This window comes from Macrotis lagotis, chromosome X (genome assembly GCF_037893015.1).
Source record: "Macrotis lagotis isolate mMagLag1 chromosome X, bilby.v1.9.chrom.fasta, whole genome shotgun sequence".
NCBI lineage: Eukaryota > Metazoa > Chordata > Mammalia > Peramelemorphia > Peramelidae > Macrotis > Macrotis lagotis.
The window spans coordinates 94,011,494-94,032,646 of NC_133666.1; the positions used below are offsets into that span (position 1 = coordinate 94,011,494).

A 21,153-nucleotide genomic window follows, 5' to 3' on the forward strand; every position below is an offset into this window, starting at 1 on the left:
ATGGGAGACACTGGCATAGGACTGCCCAGCTGTTGTCTTCATAGATAGAATTGAAATAGCTCAAAGAAAACAAGAGATGTTCAAGTTTGGAGAATCCAACACCGGGTACTCATGTGGATCATTTGTGCTTGATCTGTGGTAGATCATTCTGATTTGTATTGGTCTGATCAGCCACAGTTGGGCACACTGCGGAACTTGGAACATAGTGATATAACTTTGAGAATGAAGAACAACAAAAAAAATTACCAATCAACTATCTTCTCATTTTGAACTATCTTGCTTGTTGATCTCATCAATTACCTTTTATTCAATATTATCAGATGATTCACATACACATACACATGTCTAAACTGTCTACCTACCTCCAGTCTTATATCAACCTGCATTCCTATAATAATTCCCACCTGATTAATAGTGTACTATCTTGGCCATAAATTTCTGTAATTTGCTAATTTGTTTAAAAGTTTTATATCAATATTCAATAGGGAAATTGATACATAATTTTCTTTCTCTTGTTTGGCTCTTCTTTGTTTGGGTATCAGTACCATATTTGTGTCATAATTGGAATTTTATAGGACTCTACCTATGTTTCCAAATAGTTTATGTAGTATTGGAATTAATTGTTCCTTAAATGTTTGGCAAAACAAAGTCTATTGGTCCTAGAGATTTTTTTCTTAGGGAGTTCATTGATCACTTGTTCAATTTTTTTTGTAAATGGGCATTATTGGGGGTGGAGCCAAGATGGCAGAGTGAAGGAAGCATTTCCCAGAAACTCCCCCCCCAAAAATACTCCAAAAACTCAACAAATTATAATTCTAGCTAAAATTTAGAGGGGCAGAACCCAAAGAAAGACTGAATGATACATTTTCCCAGTCAAAGAAAATCTAGAAGTTCTGTGAGAAAGTTCTATGTTTCATTGAGACCAGGGGTTGGAAAAAAGCTGAGGTCATTCAGCCCAGCCCAGCCCAGGGATCACCAGCAACAGCTTGAATTCTGCTACACCAGAATGAGTGTGGAGTGAGGAGGACCAGCTGAAGAACCTGAAGCAAGATTCAGGGGAAACTAGCCTGCACCTCCAGAACACAGCCCAGACAGTAAGGGGGTCAGGGGAGATGGCAGAAAGCTCGCTATTTTATCTGTGGTAGGACTCTGTTGTTAGCCCACATGCTCAGATCCAGGTTGCAGTTTGGCCTTCCACACTAAGATAGCAGGGCTCCTCCTCACAGCTCCATGCCTGTGGTCATCTACATATCAAAGGACAGGCAAGAGAGTGTATGCCCTTGGAGGAATAAAGGTCCCTGTGGGGTGCACCAAAACCTTCCCAAAGCAGGTGTCTCAGTAACACTCAAAAGCTCAGGAAAAACCCCCAAACCAGGCACAGACTGTAGAAATGAGCTAACAGAGTAAAAAGAACACCATTGAGAAATACATTGTCTGTGATCCCAAGAATGATCAAAATACTCAATCTGAAGATGAGGAAGTACAAGCTCCTGCATCTAAAGACTCCATGAAAAATGGAAGTTGGGCTCAGAAAGTGACAGAGCTCAAAAAAAGATTTTGAAAATCAAGTATTGGAGATAGAAGAAAAATTGGGACAATAAATGAGAGAGATTTAGGAAAAATACAAAAAGGAAGTCAGCAGCTTAGTTAGGGAAATCCAAAAAAATGCTGAAGAAAATAATTTGTTAAAAACAAGCATAGACCAAATGAATAAAACAGTTCAAAAGGTTATTAAGGAGAAGAATGCTTTAAAAAGGCAGAATTGGCCAGATGGAAAAGGAGATAAGAAAGCTCTCTGAGGAAAACACATCCTTCAGATGTAGAATGGAGCTAAAGGAAGCTAATGACTTTACGAGAAGTCAAGACACAATACTTCAACAACAAAAGAATGAAAAATTAGAAGAAAATGTGAAACCTCTTATTGTAAAAACAAATGATCTGGAAAACAGAATCAGGAAAGATAATTTAAAAATTATTGGTATACCTGAAAGTCATGATCAGGAAAAGAGCCTTGACCTCATTTTTAAAGAAATCCTACAGGAAAATTGCCCTGATATCCTAGAAACAGAAGACCAAATAGAAATTGAGAGAATCCACTGATCTACCCCAGAAAGAGATCCAAAAAAAACAACCCCCAGGAATATTATAATATTATAAGTTCCAGAACTCCCAAGTCAAATACCTACTACAAGCAGACAGAAGGACACAAGCCAGAAGGGCGAGCTGCAGTCAGGATCACACAGGACTTAGCAGCAGCTACATTAAGGGCTCATAGGACTTGCAATATAATATTCTAGCAGGCAAAAGAGCTTAGAATGCAACTGAGAATCAACTGCCCAGCAAAACTGAACATCCTCTTCCAGGGGAAAAGGTGGACTTTCAATGAACCAGGGGAATTTCAAATGTTCCTATTGAGACGAGGTGAAGCATAGAGAGCAGAAGAGAAGGGTAAAATACGAGGGACTTAATGATGATGAATTGTATGTCCTGCATAGAAAAATGATACTGATAATACTCATATGAAACTTCTCATTTAATAGAGCAGGTAAAAGGAGCTTTTATAGATGCAACACAGGAGAGAGCTGTAAAAATGGAGTTAATGGCTAAAAGGGAAATGCACTGGGAGTAAGAGAAAGGAGAGGTGGAATAGACTAAGATATTTCATATAAAAGAATTTATCTATTTATGTATTTATTTATCTATTCTTTACAATGAGATTTATTTATTTATTATTATTTTTTTTTACAATGAGATTTTGCAATGATATGGGCAGGGGGAAGTGAGGGAGAATGAGGGAACCTTCACTCCCATCAGAAATGGCTGAGAGGAAACAGCATACACACTCAATAGGGTATAAACATCTAGAGTAAAAAGGAAAGAAATGGGGCAAGGGGAAGGGTGGGGATTTGAGTGATGGAGGAGAGGGTGGATCACTGGGGAGAGTAATCAGATATAGCACATTTTCTTTTTTACTTCTTGCAAGGGGCTGGGATTGAGTGGCCTGTCTGGGACCATGGGCCAGGTGGTTGCTGGGCCTTAGGGGTGGTATGTGGGCTTGGGGCCTCTTGACCCCAGGGCCAGTGCTCTATCCACTGTGCCACTCAGCTATTTCCACTTAATTCTCTCCATATACCTATTTAAAATGTATTCCTTTCCTTCTTTCTAATTTATTTATTGATCAGATTATCTAGTTCTGAGAGGGGAAGATTAAATTCCCTACTATTATAGGACTATTATTTATCCACACCTGTTGTTAATTTAACTTTCTTTTTAGAATTTAGATGTTATAGAATTGGTCAAATAGGTTCAGTATTGATATTACTTTATTATATATTAAATATATATTATATATACTTTATATTATCAAAATATAGTTAATCTGGTTTATCTGTTTCAAATAAATCTATTTTCACCATAATTTATTCTGAGATCATAATTGGTACTCTGCTTCTTCTTTTGCATCAGGTGAGGCATAAAAAATTTTGCTCCAATCCTCCATTTTAGCTCTGTATGTATCTCTCATTCAGATAAGATACGATAGATGTATGGAGGAAACTGAATGGGGATTAGAAAGGAATATACTTTTTTTTTCTACAGTGCATGGCACTTACACAAAAATTGATGATGTTCTAGTGCATAAAATCTGCAGAAAGGCAAAAATAGCAAATACTTCTTTCTCAGATTATAATGCAATAAAAATCATATGCAATACTGGACCAGGGAAATAAAGACCAAAAAATAATTGGAAACTAAATAACCTTATTATAAAAAATGAGTGGATCAAACAGCAAATAATAGAAAGAATTATTTCATCCTAGATAATGACAATAATGAAACAACATACCAAAGCCTGTGGAATTCATTCAAGGCAACTGTTAGAGGATATCTTTAAATGCTTGCATGAATAAATTAGAGAAAGATAAGATCAATGAACTAAATATGCAAATAAAAAATTAGAGAAAGAACAAATTAAAAACCCCCAATTAAATACCAAATTAGGAATTCTAAAAATTAAAGGAGAAATTAATAAAATTGAAAGCAAGTAAACTATTGAACTAATAAATATAAACAAGAGCTGGTTTTATGAAAAAACAATAAACTTGATAAACCTCTGGTCAATTTGATTTAAAAAGAAGAAAACCAAATTGCTAGTATCATGAATGAAAAGGTGAACTCGCCACCAATGAGGAGGAAATCAAAGTAATAATTCAGAATTATTTTGCCCAGCTCTATGTCAATAAATTTGATAATCTAAGTGAAATGGATGAATATTTACAAAAATATAAGTTGCCCAGGTTAAGTGAAGAGGAAATTTAAAACCTAAACAACCCTATCTCAGAAAAAGAAATTCAACAAGCCATTATTGAACATCCTAAGAAAAAATCTCCAGGGCCAGATGAATTCACAAGTGAATTCTATCAAACATTTAAGGAACAAATGGTTCCAATTCTATATAAACTCTTTGGAAAAATAGACTCTGCCTAACTCTTTTTATGACACCAATGTGGTGCTGATACCTAAACCAGTAATAGTTAAAACAGAGAAAGAAAATTATAGACCTATCTCCCTAATGAATATGGATGCCAAAATCTTCAATAAAATCTTAGCAAATCAATTAAAACAAGTTATCACTAGGATAATACACTATGACCAAGTAGGATTTATTCCAGGGATGCAGGGTTGGTTCAATATTAGGAATACTGTATAATTAATTATATCAATAACAAACCTATCAGAAATCATATGATTATATCAATAGATGCTGAAAAAGCTTTTGAAAAAATACAGCACCCATTCCTACTAAAAACACTAGAGAGTGTGGATTGTTCCTTAGAATAATAAGTAGTATCTAACTGAAACCATCAACAAGAATTATATGCAATAGGGATGGGCTAGAGGCATTATCAATAAGATCGGGGTGAAACAAGAATGCCCACTATCACTACTACTATTCAATATTGTATTAGAAATGCTAGCCTCAGCAATAAGAGAAGAAAAAGTAATTGAAGGAATTAGAATTGGGAAGAAAGAGACAAAACTCTCACTCTGCAGATGACAGGATGGTATACCTAGAGAATCCCAAAAAATCATCTAAAAAACTACCAGAAATAATTAGCAACTTTAGCAAAGTCTCAGGATATAAAATAAACCATCATAAATCTGTGGCATTTCGATATGTGTGACTAGCAAGGTACATCAGAAAGAACTAGAAAGAGAAATTCCATTCAAAGTAACCTCAGACAATATAAAATACCTGGGAGTCTATCTGCCAAAGCAGACACAAAAAATTTTGAAAACAACTATAAAACACTCCTATACCAAGATAAAATCAAATTAGATACAGGATTTAGAAATAAAAAACAATATTATAAGCAAACTAGAAGATCAAGGAGTAGTTTATCTGTCAGATCTATGAAAAGGGAAGCAGTTTATGACAAAGGAAGAGATGGAGAACATCACTAAAAACGAACTAGATGATTTTGATTACATTAAATTTGTATAGGTAAAACCACTGTAACCAAGATCAAAAGAAATGTAGTAAATTGGGAAACAATTTTTACAACTAGTATTCCTGACAAAGGACTCATTTCTTTTCTTTTTAGGTTTTTGCAAGGCAAATGAGGTTAAGTGGCTTGCCCAAGGCCACACAGTTAGGTAATTAAGTGTCTGAGACCATATTTGAACCCAGGTACTCCTGACTCCAAGGCCGGTGCTTTATCCACTATGCCACCTAGCTGCCCTAAGGACTCATTTCTAATCTAAGTTTCTTCCATACTAATTTCCAATTTTCGCAACAGTTTTTATTGGAGAGAGTTTTTATCCCAAAAGCTGGCCTCTTTAGTTTATCAAACATGATCATTTCCTGCTATTGTACCTAGTCTATTCCACTGATCTACCACTCTATTTCTTAGCCAATACCAGACAGTTTTGGTGACTGATGCTTTATAATATGATTTTAGATCAGGTAAAACTAAGCCACCTTCTTTTGCACTTTTTTTTCACTGAATTCCTGTAAATTCTTGACTTTTTATTTCTCCATATGAATTTACTTACAACTTTTTCTAACTCATTAAAGAAATTTTTTGGAATTTTGACTGGTAGGGTACTAAACAAGTAGTTTAGTTTTGGTAGAATTGTCATTTTTATTATATTAGCTTGACCTATCATTGAGCAGTTGATGTTTGCTCAGTTGTTTAAATCTGATTTAATTTGTGTGAAAAGTGTTTTATAATTGTTTTCAAAAAGTTTCTGAGTCTGCCTTTGCAAATAGACTCCCAGGCATTTTATATTGTCTGAGGTTACTTTGAATGGGTTTTCTCTTTTTAGCTTTTCCTGTTGTATCTTGCTAGTCATATATAGAAATGTCGAGGATTTATGAGGTTTATTTTATATCCTGCAACTCTGCTAAAATTGGTAATTGTTTCCGGTAGTTTTTTGGATGATTTCTTGGGATTCTCTAGGTATACCATTATGCCATCTGCAAAGAGTGAGAGTTTCATCTCTTCCTTAAAGAACTCATTTCTAAAATATACAGGGAACTGAGTCAAATTTTCACAAAAACAAGTCATTACCCAATTGACAATTGGTCAAAGGACATGTAAAGGCAATTTACAGATGAGGAAATTAAAGTGATCCATAATCATATGAAACATTGCTCTAAATCATTACTTAGAGAAATGCAAATTAAAGCATCTCTGAGATACCACCTCACACCTCTCAGACTGGCCAATATGACCAGAGAGGACAATGATCAAAGTTGGAAGGAATGTGGGAAATCTGGGACACTAATACATTGTTGGTGGAGCTGTGAACTCATCCAGCCTTTCTGGAGAGAAATTTGAAATTACTCCCAAAGGGCAACAAAAATGTGCATACCCTTTGATCCAGCAATACAATTACTGGGTCTATACACTGAAGAGATTATGAAAAAATGGTAAAAACATCACTTATACAAAAATATTCATAGCGTCCCTGTTTGTGGTGGCAAGGAATTGGAAATCAAGTAAATGTCCTTCAATTGGGGAATGGCTTAACAAACTGTGGTATATGTATGTCATGGAACACTACTGTTCCTATTAGAAACCAGGAGGGATAGGAATTCAGGGAAGCCTGGAAGGATTTATATGAACTGATGCTGAGTTAAATGAGCAGAACCAGAAAAACACTGTACACCCTAACAGCAATATTGGGGGTGATGACCAACCTTGATGGGCTTGCTCATTCCATCAGACTTTGAAATCATGGAGTTTGAAAAAAGGCCAAAGACTATTACCTTTAATTTAGGGGAGAAAAAACCCTTTATCTTATTATATAATTATGTTATCTCTTATACTTTATGTTTCTTCCTTAAGGATATGATTTCTCTCTCATCACATTCAACTTAGATCAATGTATAACATGTGAAGACTAACAAACTGTCTTCTATGGGGGGAGGGGGGAGGGAAGGAAGATTTGGGGAAAATTGTAAAACTCAAAACAAAATAAAAAATAAAATGAGTGATAAAGGATTAATTCCATTTGGGTGAGATTTGGTTATAAAAACTGTTTTAAAGGAAAGAAGAACCATTCAGAATTAATTTTAAAGTGCATGTCTGTTTTCAGAGTAGTCTAATGCAGTATATCTGTCAGGTAAAAACATACAACTGCTTTATAACCTGCTGGACTCAAATCAGAAAAGAAAAATCACAGAAAGAAAAGAAAGAATATGAAAACTTCACCGAAGAAATAAACTAGAGAGTAAAATTATTTAAGGTGAACAAAAATATTTTTGCAGATAAAGATTCAATATTTAACATGGCTGTTTGACCCCAACAGAATGAGAAATGGTAGGAGGGAGGGAATAAAAGTCAACAGGAAAGAAAAATAAATAAAATAAATAAAACAAAAAGTTAATCAGAAATTTTTACTTGTTACAGAGGAAATCAACAAGGGTAGAACAAATAACAGCACGGATAATCTGTACCCTAGAAAGTTAACCAAGCTAATTTTAGTCATTGTATCTCTATAAACAGGAAATAGTTCAGAAATCTTACATTGCTAATGCATCAGTGATTCAGGCTCACTTGGATATAATTTTATTTAATTTAATCTGAAAAACTTGCAGCTTTGTTATAAGAAGCATAACTAAATAGCTAAATGAAAATGTTCATGGTCCATTTTATATAGATAAATCAGGTTTCAGAGCTGGACTTGCCTATAAAAAATTCTTAGAAAAAATTTAAATATGGTTCTGTGGTTCTGCTAAGTCAAGCCTCCTACCTGCTCCTTCAGTTAATAGTCAGATGTCATTCACTCTCTATGTAAACAGGTACCTATAGTAGAATGTCTGGGCAAAAAAATCTCTATCTCAAAACCAGTGTTAAATCAATTGCAAGTTGGGAAGAAAGAGGAGTCTAAAACTTAGCTCTATTGCAGACATGTGTAGGACCCCTGTCCCCCTGAATCCTTGCTTCCTTCAGGGTCTTCATCATTGTATATATTCTAAACCATCTAGCAGACTTGCATGATATTGTCTTCTGATACAGAACAAATAATCCAAGGTTCATTGGAGTTCTAGGAGAAATTGGATATTTAGGGGCAGCTAGGTGGCATAGTGGATAAAGCACCAGCTCTGGAGTCAGGAGTACCTGGGTTCAAATCCGATCTCAGACACTTAATAATTACCTAGCTGTGTGGCTTTGGGTAAGCCACTTAACCCCATTTGCTTGGAAAAAAACCTAAAAAAAAAAAGAAATTGGATATTTAGGTAGGGTGACCATTATGAATGAACAATAATTCTAGTGACCCATTTACTGCATCTTCAAGAGGGATTGCTCTTCTCCAATTTTACTCAAGTTCTAGACATTTGTTCTGTGATCAGTTGCATTGGAAACTAAGATAATTTCATTGTGGAGAGACCATTGAACCTGGAATATTCCATCCCTATGTGGTTCAAAGGAATGTAATTTCAGTTTTGGATTTCTAAGATTCCACAATGCAACTGTCTTATCAGTTGATCCTGTGGCAAGAATGAACTCATAAGGACTGAAAGAGAGAAAATTTAATTCTCCTGTGTGGGCATCCACTTAGTTTAGAAGTTTGACTATGTTTGACTATGTGTCACAGATCATAAACTTCTGATCATCAGCAATGAATCCAAAGAGAGGTAGAGCAGGTGCCAAGAAACAAACATCTTGTGTCCTGTGTCCTATGTCCTGTGAAAATGATCTCTATATCTACTACTTTGCCTTTCTTTGGAACTGCACTGATGTCCTATAAGCAGATGGCATGATGATTTGATGTGCTAAGCAAGTGCCTATTGAGATTTGGGCCCATAGCCTTCCTTTTTTATGCAAGTCTGGGTTACACTCCCCAGAAGGATCTGAGTTTGAATGGTGCTTGGTGTAGTTAAAAATAAGGACACCCTTGGATGGAGTCTTTGTTGCAAAGATGCAAGTATTCTGGAACATATGGTTAATCTTGATTTTAATTTCAATTTTTCTATTAATTGAGCCAAAGTCTCCAGTTTCTCCTTTCTCACTGTCATAGGGAGAGGTATCAAACTGAGTATCGTGATTGGGGAGCTGCACATTAGCTATCTCAAGACAGTTCTGTTCATATTTTTGTGTGTGTGCCCAGAACAAGTTAATGAATACTAAAATTTTTCTCATTAGGGCTGGTCACATTTGGAAGCCACTGTGCTTGCTGTTAGACTGGGCCACTCTAGGGCATTGGTCATCACTAAGTCATAAAGAAACAGAGTATTTTTTCTTTATATTTTATGCTCTTCATCGATCACACAGCTCTTATACAGCATCATCAGAGACTGTTTCCGTGTTCGCTAATGGTGGGGGGGGGCAGAAAAGCTGATGGATGGAATGATGGGTGGAGGGACCAGGGCCTCTCAAGCTTGGGGCACCATGAAGGGATGGGTGAGAGTGAAATGGTGGTAGTTGAGGAAGGCTTGAAGGTACTCACTCCACAAGCAGCATTGTTTCCTGCTCAATTTTTAATCTTTTCCTACTCAATTTTTTTAGAATCACCTCATCATACAACTAGTTCCTATCTTTCTTATATCCATCTTAGTAATAAAAAGTTTTTAGAATACTAATAATACTAATAACATTAATAATAACTGATAACCAATAAAACATGCACGATCCATTTTCTGTGTCTAAATCAGATCTCAGACCTGGATTTGTTCATAAAATGTTCTTGGAAAAAAATTAAATTTGGGTCTGTGGCTCTGCTGAGTCAAAACGCCTCTTCCTAACCCCACCCCAGTTAATAATCTTTAATGATTTCCTTATATTTCTTCTGGCTCTTCTATATTGAATTTGCCTTTGAGTTTTGTTCTTTTTGTTACATGACAAAAGTCTTTCAGAATATAATTTTTTTTCATTCAGTATTATACTCAACTTTGCTGGATAACGTATGCTGGATGCAACTCCCACTGCCTTGCACTTCAAAATAAATTGCTGCAAAATATAATGTTCCAAGTTTGTCTTTTAGTATTGAAACTTCTAGATCTTATGTAATCATGATTGTTTTTCTGCAGTATTTAAAGTTTTTTTCTTGTTGCTGCAACATTTTCTAATTAACCTAAAAATTTCAAAATTTGGCTATGCCATTCCTGTAAACTTTCTTCCTAGGATCTCTTTAAGGTGGTTGATCATTGAATTCTTTCTATCTCTACTTCATATTTTCTTTTAGAACTTCAGGCTAATTTTCCTTAATAATTTCTTGCAATATTATATCCTGGTTCTTTTTTTAAATTATAAACTTTAAAGAAATCTAACAATTATTATATTTTCTGTCCTTGATCTGTTCTGCAGATCTGTTTTTTTAATATGATTCAGTTTCTCTTCTTTTTTCTAGTTTTATTATATATATATATGTAATATATAGTTGTATATATATATATATATATATATATATTTCTTTTCATAAGATTGGTTTTTTCCTAAATTTTTCTTCATTCTCTTTTATGTTATTTTTGAATTTCTTTTTAAGTTCTTCCAGGATTTCCTTAAACTTCTGATTGATTAAGGTTACTCTTTAGGGTAGGAGTGGCTTTTTTTTAACCTCGCTATCTTTCTCTGAATATGAATTCAGAACTTCTTTAACACCAAAATAACTATCAATGGTCAGGTTCTTTTTCCTTTGCTTGCTCATTTTTATTTTTAATTTTTTAATTTTATTTTTAGCAGCTTTATACTATTATCAAATTTTAGTTTCAAGTTGTGGGTAATATTACCCTTAGTTTCAGGTGTTTCTTACTGCTGGCTTTCTGAATTTTGTCTGGAAGCCCTTCTTCAAGCCCCATCATACTATCCCCAAAATGTTCCTGTTCCTTACAGGACCACACTTACTAGGTGTGTGTACTGCTCCTTCTTGCCCATAGGCACAGTCAGGATTCATACTAGGCTTGGTTTCCAGAAACAATAGGAGGTGTTTCAATCTTCTCTCACTCAGTATCCAATATTTTTTTATAGGTTTTTGCAAGGCAAATGGGGTTAAGTGGCTTGCCCAAGGCCACACAGCTAGGTAATTATTAAGTGTCTGAGACCGGATTTGAACCCAGGTACTCCTGACTCCAGGGCTGGTGCTTTATCCATTGCACCACCTAACCGCCCCTCCAATATTCTTTAGAAGAAAGTTTATAAGGTAAAAGTTTGTGAGGTGAAAGTTCCTGAGTCTGTGAGGTAAAAGTTATTGAGGTGAAATTTCTTGAGGTCCTGAATGATATGAAAGTAGCTAACAAATTGTTGTTTGTTCATTCAGTAAAATCCATCTTGAGGTGTTTTAATTTCACTTAACCTTTCTAATCTTTTCTGAGGTTCTCTCAAGTTATTTTAGGAAGTCAACTGCTTTACCCTTTATTTTTTCGTCCCTAAGTTCATTTTATGGCAATTTTCTGTCTATTTGTGAAGGAAATATGGAGAACCTGGAAATTTCTGACCTACTTTACCATCTCTCCTGAAATTTATCACCTGACTTTTATGTCCTCCTTTCTTAGTTAGGTCTGAGATCTTGTAAGTATTTGGTGTTTCCAAGGTGGTATGATCTGGGGAGATTTCTGGTCATTGCTTTCCTGTTCCATATTTTGATCCTTACTGGGATAGAATTCCTAGGTAGAATTCCTGCTCCCTTGCAATTGCAACCACTCCTAATAATCGTGAAATTGTCCCCTGGAACTGTGTAATGGGTGACCTGGCTCCAAATAGTACCTGATCCTTTCTCTTTCTGACTAGCTATTCTGTCCCCCAGGCACAATAACCTTCATGCCACTGCCCTTACTACCACCTTCTCCAGGCCCGTCTTACTAGCCTCAACCCCAGGTTCACAGATCTCTTTATGTCCTTCAAAGCTTACATGAGCTGGGAAAAAAGGTTCATTTTTATTTGTTATTTTGTTTGTTATAACTATTCAGAATAAAATTTCTTTTTTTAAAAAATCATTTGGATAGCATGATTAGAAAGTTTCACAGAAATACTCACATGATCCAGTCATCTTATCTCTACAGATTTCTTTATTTTTTCTTCTGTTTCTATTAGGTAAAATATATATACAGAGCAAATAATTTGCCTCTATCTATGTTCTGTTGTAATATTTCAAATGTATGTCTTTTATTTTCATTAAGGACTAGGTTCTTATTTTGGGGGTTTTCTGGATTTTAACTTGAACTTCTAAACTCTTTTGAACTCATCATTCCATTCTTTTCTGCAGTTTCTGGTGTTTTAAAAATTTTCGTCCTTTTTTTTTATTTAAAGGTCTTTCTCCTGCTCATTGTCAGAATATATTATCATTGGAATTGTCAAATTTAGCTTCAATATTTTATAGCATAGATTTTTTTTTCCTGTGGGGTAATCTGTAGAGTCTTTTGATTGACAGCTTTTTATGTTTAGAAATTCTGGAAATTTTTTCATTGTATCCTGCATTATGGTGTTCAGGCTTTTAAATCTGTCATGTTCCTTGGGGTGACTGAAAACCCTATAGTATTCATAAGCATACTGTCTTTGTGATAAATACATTTTGATTGCATAGAAATCGTGTTTCCTTCTAACTATTGATTTTTGTTTGGATTCTTTTTTATATATTGGCATCCCCAATCAGTTTTTCAGTCTTTTGGTTCTTTTGTGAAACTTGTCACATTGGATTCAACTTTTTCTATTCTGACAAATATTTTTATTTCGAGGGCTTGTAATTCTACTTTAATGATCTTATTTTTCTTTAAGGCCATTTAGGAGCATTCTAATGTGTTTTTCTCATTGTCTTGGAAATCCATAGGAAATCCACCTTATCAGAATTGCTCTTTTTTTCTTTTCCCTATATGTATTTAGAGATTCATTAGTAAGTCTTAAAGACCATCTTTTCTTCTGTTTCCTTCTCTGTTGAATCATCTTCCAGGACTCAAAGTTTTGTGTGTGTGTGTGTGTGTGTGTGTGTGTGTGTGTGTGTGTGTTTTGTTTTGTTTTTGTGAGACAATGAGGCTAAGTGATTTACCCAAGATCACATCAAGTGTCTGAGGTCTGGGTTAGATCTTCTAACATTCTATTTGTCTCATTCACTTCCTTTTTGTTTATTTTATGGTTAGATTTATCGAATTCTGAGAGAGGGAGGTTGAGGTCTCCCACTAGTAGAGTTTTGCTGTCTATGTCTTCCTGTAACTCATTCAGCCTCTCCTCTAAGAATTTGGATGCTATACTGTTGTGGGAGGGGTCTTTCTGACCCTCCAGCCACCACCGCCCTCTACTTACCCTAATCCAGGGTGGGGGAGGGGAGAACAAACCAGGCAGAGCACCCGAGGAGAGGTTCATTTCTTTATTGATGTTACTAAGAATCCCCCTGAGCCTTTCTGTACTATCCCTTTTATCCCCAGACCTAACTCCTCCTAGTAGGTGGTCTTGCTCCTCCTGAGTTCCCCCTGAGGGTGGAGCCAGCCCATACCGAGGCCATCCCAGTACCCGAAGGCAGGTTCTGACCTCTGGGCGTCTCAACGTTCCTCTCAGGGGGCCCCAGTCCAGAGCCGCCCCTAATACTATACCACTTGATATATATATATATATATATATATATATATATATATATATATATATATATATATATATACATATATATGTATATAATATATATGTATATTTAGTATTGAAATTGCTTCATTCTTTGTAGTACTTTTTAAGAAGATAATTTCCTTCCTTATCTCTATTAATGAGATTTATTTTTTGCAGTTGCTTTGTCTGAGATAAGAATTGCTACCCCTGCCTTTTTCACTTTAGATGAAGCCTAATATATTCTGCTGCAATCTTTTATCTTCACTCTATGTGTATCTCTCTGATTTAAATGAGTTTCTTGTAAGCAGCATATTGTAGGATTCTGGTTTTTAATCCACTCTGCTATTTGCTTGTGTTTTATGGGAGAGTTCATCCCATTCCCATTTAAAGTTATCATTACTAACCCGTTATGGCTCTCCATGGTATCTTCCTTCTGTTTGTATTTTTCCCTTTTTTTATCTTATCCATATTCCCCAGTATTTTGCTTCTGAATACCATCTCTTTCAGTATGTTTGCCCCCTCCTTTATAACCCACATGCCCCTCCTTCCCCCGTTCCCCCTTTCCCCTTCTCTCCTTTTTACTCTAGATGTCTATACCCTATTGAGTGTGTATGCTGTTTCCTCTCTGAGCCATTTCTGATGAGAGTGAAAGTTTCCTCCCCCTCACCTTCCCCCCTTCCATATCATTGCAAAAGCTCATTGCAAAAAAAAATATCTTTTATATGAAATATCTTAGCCTATTCCTCCTCTCCTTTCTCTTACTCCCAGTACATTTCCCTTTTAGCCATTGACTCCATTTTTATATCTTCAAATTCAGCTTTCTCCTGTGCTGCATCTATAAAACCTCCTTCTACCTGCTCTATTAAATGAGAAGTTTCATATGAATATTATCAGTATCATTTTTCCATGCAGAAATACATGCAGTTTATCATCATTAGGTCCCTCATATTTTACCTTCTTCTCTACTCTATGCTTCACCTGAATCCTGTATTTGAAGAACAAAGTTTCTGTTCAGATCTGGTCATTTCAACAGAAACATTTGAAATTCCCCCTGGTTCATTGAAAGTCAAGGATGTTCAGTTTTGCTGGGTAGTTGATTCTCAATTGCATTCTTTTGCCTTCCAGAATATTATATTCCAAGTCCTATGAGCCTTTAATGTAGTTGCTGCTAAGTCCTGTGTGATCCTGACTGCAGCTCCACAATATTTGAACTGTGTCCTTCTGGCTGCTTGTAATATTTTCTCTTTGACTTGAGAGTTCTGGAACTTGGCTATAATATTCCTGGGGGTTGTTTATTTTTGTAACTCTTTTCAGGGGGAATTGGTAGATTCTCTCAATTTCTATTTTGCCCTCTGCTTCTAGGATATCAGGGCAATTTTCCTGTATGAATTCTTTAAAAATGATGTCAAGGCTATTTTCCTGATCATGAATTTCAGGTATTCCAATAATTTTTAAATGATCTTTCCTGATTCTGTTTTCCAGATCAGTTATTTTTTCAATAAGATGTTTCACATTTTCTTCTAATTTTTCATTCTTTTAGTGTTGAAGTATTGTGTCTTGACTTCTTGTAAAGTCATCAGCTTCCTTTATCTCCATTCTACATCTGAAGGATTGTTTTCCTCAGAGATTTTTCTTATCTCCTTTTCCATCTAGCCAGTTCTGCTTTTTAAGCATTCTTCTCCTCAATAACTTTTTGAAGTGTTTTATCCATTTGACCTATGCTGGTTTTTAACATGTTATTTTCTTCAGCATTTTTTTTGGATCTTTTTGACTAAGCTGCTAACTTCTTTGTCATGTTTTTTTCCTGCATTTCTCTCATTTCTTTTCCCAATTTTTCTTCTATCGCCCTTACTTGATTTTCAGAATCTTTTTTGAGCTCTGTCACTGCCTGAGCCCAACTTTTGTTTTTCTTGGAGTCTTTAGATGTAGGAGCTTGTAATTCCTCATCTTCAAATTGAGTATTTTGATCCTTCTTGGGATCATAGACAATGTATTTCTCAATGGTGTTCCTCTTTTTGCTCTGTTTACTCATTTCTCCAGCTTGTGCCTGGTTTGGGGGTGTTTCCTGAGCTTTTGAGTATTACTGGGATACCCCTCCAGAAGGACCTCAGTGTGTGAAGCTCTGACTGTTCTCCTGGTCTGTGAATGACCACAAGTGCACCCCTCTGCCACAGGGCTGAGGGGGTGGCCTCTGTTCTATGGCTGGCCTAGACTGTGATCTGGATCTGAATGTGGCCAGAGCCCAAGAGTCCTGTTCCAGGGAAAGAGGACAGACCTTGTGAGTCTCTCTCCATTCCCCTATCTTTGGTGGGCTGAGCACTCAGGGCTCAGCTGCGTGGAGGTTCCTGCTTGCTGGCTCCACACCTGCTTCAGTTGGCTGAATCTGGACTGTCACCACTCTGCTGAGTTCCCTGAGGGCCTGAGCTTTGCTCACTCTGGAGGAGGTCTCCCCACTGATCCACAAAATTGTGTCCAGTGCTCCCCAGGATGAAGGCCAGGAAACTGCTTCTGCTTCAGGGAACCCTGGTACCCTGGGGCTGTTTCCAGGAGGCTGAAGTTTCTTCACTCTGGTGGGCCACTACTCTAACCCTGTGAAGTGGAGTTTTTCCACTATTTTCCAGGTTACCTTGGGCTGGAGTATTGCCTCACTGGATCTTTCTGTGGGTTTTGCTCAAAAATTTAGTTAGTCATAATTTTAAGATTTTTGAAATATTTTGGAGAGAATACCTAGGAGAGGCTCTTCTGTTGCCATCTTGGCTCTGCCACCCCCCACCTCCCCACTCCCCACCCTTCCCACCCCCGGCTCTTTTTTTGATTGAGGCTTTCAAGGAGAACAATAATTCATAAATTATCTATTCTGGATCTATTTCCCAGGTCATTTGCTTTTTCTAAAAGGCACTTTGCATTTTCTTCTTTTTTTTCAAACTTTTGGTTTTGCTTGATGAAATCTTGGTGCCTCATAGAATCATTAATTTCCATTTATCCAATTCTAATTTTTAGGGTTTTCTTCGGTTAACTTTTGTGCTTCCATTTCCAGTTGGTTCACTTTAGTTTTTTGATGAGTTGCATTCCTTTTCCAGTTGGTCAATTTTGGTTATTCTTTTTTTCATTTGGTCAATTTACTTTTAGAAGATTTAAATTTCCTAAATCAATTTTTCATAATTCTCCTGAAGGACTATCATTTCTTTTTTTCCATTTTCTTCTTCCTTTCCTTGGTTTTAAAATCCTTTTGGAACTCTTCCAAGAGGTATTGTATTTGAGACCAATTCATAAACTCCACTCAACCTTCACAGGTAGGCAATTTGTCATTGCTTTCTTCTTCCAAGGTGGCATTTTTAGTATTGCTATCAGGATAGTAGCTTTCTATTGGTTAACTCTTTTTGATTTTCTGTTCATTTTGTTATTTGAGCTCTGCTCCTGGAGTACAGGGAATATAGTCCCAAGCTATTTCTGCTTGGTCTGCGATCTAGTCCCTGGTTTATTGCTGGCCTGGGCCTGGGCCTATGCAGCCCAGGCATTGCCAGTGCAGAGATTTGCTTTCTCCTTTATGCCTTGGTTTTGCCTAAGCAGCAGTTTGTTCCCAACCCAGTTCTGTCTGTTGCCCCAATGTTCCCAGGGCTTGAACTTTCTCTGGGTTTGGTATCCTCTCTGCTGGCCTGCTATTAAGCTGGCTTGCTGAACTGGGACCTGGGCTGCAATGTGGCTAAGAGCCTCCTTTACAATTTTCATGTCTACTCTTTACCCTAGAAAAGACAGACCTTTATTGAAGATTCTCCACAATATTGAGTTGAGAACATGTTTCACTCTTTTTTTTTTTAGTGGTATTATAGTTTTAAGTCTGTATGGAGACTTTATTTAAAATCGTGTCTGGAAAAGCTCTGGGAGCTTTTTAGCTTTGTGCTGGTCATCTTGGCTCTGCCCTGGAATGACCCACTTTTTTGGTCATTCCTCAATTGATGCCACCTTTCTTTCCAATCCTTTCTTATAACAAAAAAGTATTGCTATAAATATTTTAGTGTATATTTCTTTGATGTATAATTTCTTCTGATCAGTTACTTCCTTGGAAGGATCATATGAGATAGTAATTATAAAGTGCTTAGCACAGTGCCTGGCACAAAGTAAAACTATATAAAAAATAATAGCTATTAATTAGAAAAGGGAAGAAATTTCCTTTTCTTGTGAGTGACTAATTGTACAGTATATTCTTCCTTTCTCATACTATTCATATTTTTTGATTTAGCAGAGTTCAGTCATAAGTCTAATTCTGCGCAATTGATTACTTGATAAATGATGGCACCTCCATTTACCTACCTATTAAGTAATCTTTGAAATATTTGACTGCACAATTGTCTCCTTCATATGGAAGAAAATTCAAGCCAACTTCTTTCTTTCAACTGAAAGTGCTTGAACTGATTTTCACCTATAAAGACTGAGAAATTTATATTTATATACTTAACATTGTCTTATCAGAATGAGAAAAAAAAATCCCACTAATTGTTGTGCTATTTGTTCATCTTTTTTTTAGTTTTTTTGTAAGGCAAACAGGGTTAAGTGACTTGCCCAAGGCCACACAGCTAGGTAATTATTAAGTGTCTGAGACTGGATTTGAACCCAGGCACTCCTGACTCCAGGGCCGATGCTTTATCCACTATGCCACCTAGCCACCCCTATTTGTTCATCTTTTTTGAAGGGAAAAAATGTTGAATGATCATGAGGAATATAATGCTTATAAATCATGGTTTTAATAAAATAACAGAAAATTTGTCTGTAACACAAGAAAAATAGCTCCTTGGAATCCAGAGCATAGACATAATTGTATATGATTACATGGATTATTAATACAAATCAAATGTATGGCATAGATGGCAAATGATATGTATGGAATGAGTTGTTCAGATAACTTTTGACAAAGCTAAGACTTATTACTCCTTTGACACCCAATCTACTATACAATGGCCTCTTTTAGCCTGAAATAGATTTTTACAAAAACTTTTTTTTGTCTTGCTTTATTTGGGGGTGGAGTCCAGAAAATAGATGTGAATCATATATTTATAACAATGAAAGGTCAGGATAATGCTGCCTGAGTCAGCTTATCCTACCAAAAGTGATAGCTTTTCTTAACATGTCCCATCTTTATGTACCTAGACGTGTGTGTTGGTACTTTGGTAGATTTTTATGGGAAGAACCTTAGCTATCTAGTCCAAACTCCTCATTGTACAGATGAGAAATGTGAAGTTCAAGGTGATAAAGTCATTTATTGATGGTCAAACAATGTAAAATGTAGGGGGAAAGGAAATTGTTGCAGGGCAAGGACTAGTCTCATGCATTAAAACTCTACCCCCACCCTTCATCAATGATTGTAATTATCATTGTATGAGTTTATTTCTTTGTACATTTCTGGGTATATCAAGTCACTCTTTTATAATGTATACTTTCTTTTAAAATACAGACCTGTAGAGGCAACAGGTCCTTATTAATAGAATTATGCAAAATTTCCTTCAGGTGACTTTTGCTAGCTAGGTAACACTAGGTCTAAAAGTTAAAGAAAAAGAGTCTGAATGATTTGAAACTGTTATCTATCAATTTTGTCTCTGGTTCATTACCCAAAAGGTTACTTTCATACAAATCACTCAAAGATGTTTTCTCTGAGATAGGGCTATTTACCCTCAAATAGCAAGGCAAACAGATTTTTGTGGGACCAGAATACAGATTATTCAGTAGGAAAAGCCACTTCTCTGTTTTTATTTTAGTTGTTTCAATCCCATTTCAAGTTTTCTTGGGAAAGGTATTGGAATGGCTTGCCATTTCCTTCTCCAGATCATTTTAGAGATGAGGAATTGAGGCAAACCGGTTTAAGTGACCTGTCCAAGTTCACAAAGATGGCACAAAAGATATAATGCCCATTTTACAGAAGAGAATCTTTTTTTCATATAGTAGGCATAGTTATTAGCAAAGTATATCAAGTACCCCCATTAGTAAAAGAGAGTCATAGGCCATAGAATTTGATATATCATTAAAATTATGGGCATACTAAAGAAAATTATAGGAACATTTTCTTGTTTGTTTTTGTTTTTGCAAGGCAATAGGGTTAAATAACTTGCCCAAGATCACAGAGCTAGGTAATTATTAAGTGTTGGGCCTGAACTTGAACTCAAGGCCAGCGCTCTATCCACTGCACCAAAGAACAATTTCTAATGATTTTCTGTCAATATTGTCCTACTTAATTTTTTAAAAAATTATTCTTTAACCTGGAGTCTATGAATTAAAAAAATGTTGATGGTTTCATTGTGTTTGTTTTCCTTTGTAATTCTATATGTTTTGAGCAAATTATTTTGAAAAGGAGGTCCATAGGCTTCACTGGACTGCCAAAGGGGTCCATAAGAAGGCCAGAAACCCTTTCTGGCTATGACAAACATGCTGAGGACAAAGTTACTATTTTTAAAAGTTATTAAACATCAACATCATCTGCTTGTTCGTTAAAATTCTTCAACTCCTCTTGAGCAGAATCAGAAAAACATTGTAGACTATAACAACAACATTGTGAAATGATCAACTATATTTGATTTAGCTCTTCTCATTAATACAATGACCCAATAAAATTCCAAAGGACTCAGGACACAAAATGCTATCCACATCAAGAGAAAAACTATGAAGTCTGAATGCAGATTGAACCATACTATTTCACTTGTTTTGTTTACTTTGTTTACTTGTTTTCTGTTTCTTCTTTTAAAATATGACTAAAGTTGAAATGTTTGAACATAGATTGTGCAGGTATAACCTTTATCAGATTACTTGCTGTTTTGGGGATATGGGAGGAATGGGGCGGGGAGAAAAATTTGAAACTCAAAATCTTACAAAAATAATGTTGAAAATTTATCTTGATATGTAATAAAATACTTTTCCAAAAAAAGAAATTTTCAACTCCTAGATATTAAATAAGAAGTAAAACAAGTTCTACTAGATTCTTAAGTGCTACAGAGGAGCTTATGTTTGATCCTAGGATATGCCTGTAGAGACAAGTTCACTCCACACCTGTGAAAAATCTTCTTAGCTCTCAACTTGCTGCAAGTTAAGATTTTTAGAGCCTTAGAAAAGATAAGTGGATAAACATGGATAAACT

The 21,153-nt window shown here is 35.8% G+C and overlaps 1 pseudogene; it reads right to left on the minus strand.

Moving 5' to 3' along the window:
- Positions 1–8,406: 8,406 nt before the first annotated feature.
- On the minus strand, positions 8,407–9,873 carry LOC141498771 (histone-binding protein RBBP4 pseudogene; annotated as a pseudogene).
- Between the last annotated feature and the right edge of the window lie 11,280 nt (positions 9,874–21,153).